Source organism: Aplysia californica, unplaced genomic scaffold, assembly GCF_000002075.1.
Source record: "Aplysia californica isolate F4 #8 unplaced genomic scaffold, AplCal3.0 scaffold00168, whole genome shotgun sequence".
In the NCBI taxonomy this organism is placed as follows: Eukaryota; Metazoa; Mollusca; class Gastropoda; order Aplysiida; family Aplysiidae; genus Aplysia; species Aplysia californica.
Window position 1 is genome coordinate 919,705 of NW_004797438.1, and position 4,671 is coordinate 924,375.

Sequence of the window (4,671 nt, forward strand, 5' to 3'; positions counted from 1 at the left end):
ACACACACACACACACACACACACGCACACGCACGCACACATGCACGCACTCACACACACACATGCACAAATGTATACTTCCGCAAACATACTGGCATCATTTGCATTGTGACCACCATTCTTCCAAACACCAACACAAACACTCTTTTTAGTTTTTGTAAGAGTTTTACGGCGCTTGCAACACAATATAAAGGTCATATAAGTGCCGCAGATTAGAGGTGTTACAATAGAGTGACAAACCCAAAAGAGAAGGAGGAGAGATCAGGATAACAATAATTTGTGTTTGATAGGAAAGAGGAGCAAACCACACATGAGCACGCGCCAACCATCCACACAAACACTCTAATCCTTTGTCGCTCTCATAATAATATGTCTAGTTCAAATTCACACGCAAAGCATACGCGTACAATACTCACGTACACAATACACATTTACAGTACACACAGGACATTCACACAGACAATAGACACAGACAATACACAGTTACAATAAAAACATAAAACACACACTTACTCTCTCCCAGCAGAACCCCCCCCCCCCCTTTAGATGCTCGATATAAATTTTTCCAATTCCGAAGTCTTAACTCAGATCTTCTTTGTGCTACTGTGAAAGACCTTACCATTACACCGGAGACTCCGGTAGGGAATAACGTAATATCTGGCAAGAAAAGAAGACAAAAAAAGACTTAAATAAATTGTATTGCTTTTTCTGTATCGACTTCGTCTCTACATATGGCGCAACGCCTTGAAATCAAGCGTTCGTCATTTTTAATTATTTTATATATATTTTAAAAAAAATTTTTTTAGGGGGAGGGGTGCACAATGATAATGAATTATCGTTTTCAGCTTGAAGATTGTCAATTTGTCTCGGTCTGGATCTACAAAGTCCATCTATCTTGAATAGAGGCCTGGTTTCAGAGGTAAAATAAGCGAGGAAATAGTCACCACATTTTGGTGCTTTCCAAAGCTTATTAGTCATTGACAAACTAAAACCTTTAATGTATAGTCAAATTAATCAATGTTTTGTTCTACAGTAAAATCCACACAGCGATGGACTTTCAAATTCGCATAAAAGGCGTTAAACACCGCCCCCCCCCTCCACAAAACAAAAAAAAAGAACCAAAAAAACCCCCCACCAAACCCCCAAAAAACAAAAAACAAAACAACACAAAATAAAACTACACCAAAAAAAAACAAAACACAACAACAGCAACAACAACAAAAAAAACCCGACAACAAACGAAAAAAATCCACAAAAATTGCCTAACATGCGGAAAAATGTCCGTTTCTTTGATTTCATTACTTGGACTTGATTTCATCAAGTAGCCACACATTTGGCTTTGTTACTTTGTTAGAGCTTTTGAAAAAATCGTAATAATATTTTTGACGCTGTGTGAAGACATTTTAGCTTTTTTTTCTTTCCTTAAACATACAAGAAATCGTCTGTCTGAGGACAGAGCAGCACATTGACACAATAACGGCCATTTCTTGCCGGGAAAAAAGAGTAAGAAAGATTTTCAGATGGGCAGACCCAACTGAATGAACGAAAATTTGTATGACCTTCCAGTCGGGGACGCTGTCCAATCATCCATCCTCTCCTTTCTCTCTCTCTCTCTCTCTCTCTCTCTCTCTCTCTCTCTCTCTCTCTCTCTCTCTCTCTCTTTCTCTCTCTCTCTCAAACACACACACACACACACACACACACACACACACACACACACACACACAAAAGCACACCCACACCCACACACGTACGTACACTCGCACAAACACACACGCGCGAAATCACATTGATTCACCAATCTTTTTTTTTTCTTTGCATAATATTGGACTATGATTTCAAAACTACTTATTTCAAATAATATAAAAACTTGGTTCCTGGGACCCACAATAGTGCTTGGTAAGGTTACACAAATACGTATCAAACTAACACCCACCAACATAATAATCTACATGACGACAGAAACAGAGCGCGCTTCTATTCATTCAACGAAATTTTTTTTTCTATATTCCAACAGAAATAGAGATAATGGTGCTCTTTTCCGTCACGTTTTATTTCCTCTCACAAAATGTAACACCGAGTCAACAGTCTATGCAAAGAATTTATCCTCCTATTACCTTAAACAGCTGTGAACATTAGGCCTACAGAGACACTGAATTGCTGAATTCAAAGCAATAATATTGATACTGTCTGACAAAATATGAATCACTTTCAACTGCCAGTTATTATTTTTTTTTTTAAATATTCAAAACGATCTTGAGCAAGGTTTGAAAAAAATCGAAAGTTCTCGAAAATCGTGTTAGTTCACGCGTGATTCCTTGTTGATATGTTTCATTAAAAAATGCTGAATATTGTTCTAAAGTTTAGACGCGATGGTGTGGGGTAACTGAAGCATAATAATGTGTGTTTGTGTGGGTGAGCGCAGGAATGCATCGCTCATTGCTCGAAGCTACTGCGTAGTTTTAAGAAAAAAGTGTGCTTTGCATTCTACGCTTAGATGGTGTTTAGTTTTAGTTTTTCGTGTGGTTTTCTTTAATAGTAAGAATTTTGCAACTCTTGCAATACAAATAGGTCATAATATAAGAGACGAAGATTTGAAAGATTTGAGGTAATATTAAAGAGTAATAATATAATATAAAAAAGGATAAGGAGAGATTAAGATGGTGACAATACTAATAATAATAGTAATGATGATTATAATTTATAAAAATAATAATTTAAAAAAAAGATAATACTGATAAAGATAATGATAATAATAATATTAATGATAATAATAATAATAATTATAATAATAATAATAATAAGTATAATAATAATAATAATAGTAAAAATAATAACAATAATAATAATAACAATAATCTTGATGGGTTACAAAGAACAAATCACACCAGAGCGCCCGCCAACCTCCAACCGGTTATTTGGTTAGAGGGTGCTACTGGTAGGTCCTACGATTGCACTCTTAAGATTGCTATTTCTGTGGAGACCAGTCTTGCTTTTGTCTTATTCCTGAATGACTATTGTTATGTTTATGCGCATCCCTTGAACTCAGACTAATTTTAAGTTTTAGTAAAAGTTTTAAGGCACTTGCAACACAATAAGGTCATGTAAGGGCCGAAGATTAGAGGTGTTACAAGAGAGTAACAACACAAAAAAAGGAGGAGAGATAAGGACGATAGATGTTTGATAAGAAAGAAGAAGCAAACCACAAAGGAGCACCCGCCAACCACCCACGAACTCAGACTGAAACAAAATAGATGTGCAATGGGTATCATGCTACACTACGAAACGAATAGCTCTGGTTCGATTCCCCAAGGGGGAGTTCTTCAGTTTTAGTTTTAGTAAGAGTTTCACGGCAGTTGCAACACAATAAGGTCATATAAGTTCCGAAGATTAGAGGTGTTACAAGAGAGTAACAAACATAAAAAAGAAGGAGTAGATGTTCGATAGGAACGAAGAAGCAAACCACACCAAAGCACCCGCCAACCACCCACTAGGGGGGGGGGGGGTATTCTAATTTTGGGCTCTTTTGAAAAGGTTTTAAGGCTCTCCACTCACTGCCCAAGCAACACATTTAGATCATTGCAATTTAGTGCCGAAAATTAGAGGTGTTACTAGAGAGTAACAAACACAAAAAGAGAAGGACGAGAGATTAGGTCGAGAATTGTATGATATGAAAGAAGGAGCAAACAATACCAGACCACCCGCCAACAACCCACTGCAACAGTGTGGGTCTAATTTTTATTTGTTAACTTATATCCCACAATGGCTTATGGGTCACGTTTGAGAGGTCGACCAGGTAATAAAATGTCGATTTTTTGGTATTTTTCATCTATGACAGAATTTATTACGCCCTGTACATATTGCAGAAAAGGGGTTAAAATAGCTTTGAAATTTCTCCATGAAGAAAGATGAATAACGATCGCCATTATCACGTCATTGTCATTGTCAACGGGCAAAGGGTCTTCAATTTTCTGAAAGCAGGCGCGATATTTTCCCTTGACGATGTGTTCAGTACCGGCGTTTGCACCAAAGAAACTCTTAACAGTCGTGTTTTCTTGGTCGATTTTCTCTAAAGGTCAAATTTTCTGAGGATAAGGTTACAGAAATTATGATTTTCAAAATCTGTCTGTTCAGTTTCTTTGACACTTTCATGCCTTTAAAAAACATGTTTTCTTGATTTTAGAGGCATACATTGTCTGCAGAATACAGCTTTGCTTATGCAATATTCGTTTATCTTTTATGTTTAAAAAATGGAACAAAATTATCATTTTCCTCGTCAATCATTAGTGTGTGCACCCAGAGAAAGGTACCAAAAGTCGCTCCAGGCCGTTTCGAGCTACAGGCTGATAATGACAAAAATCACTTTTTGAACAAAATGTGTTTCCATAAAAAAAATGACAGATCCTCCATTTTCTTCCACTCAGGGGCTCATCAAAAAGGCACACAAGATTTATTCTAAAGTTAGTAAACGTATATTGTTACCAATACTTACAGTAAATTAATAAAACAAAACCGTGGTAAAGGTAAGTGAGTAATTTGATTTAAAGAAGTACATCTTTCTTTCTTTCTTTTATCCGCCGCTTATTCCCTTTTGAGTGTCACGGGAAGAAAGACGTCTCTCTGTCGCCAGCCGGAGAGCTTGGGACAGGGGGATGCCGTGGATGGAAAGAA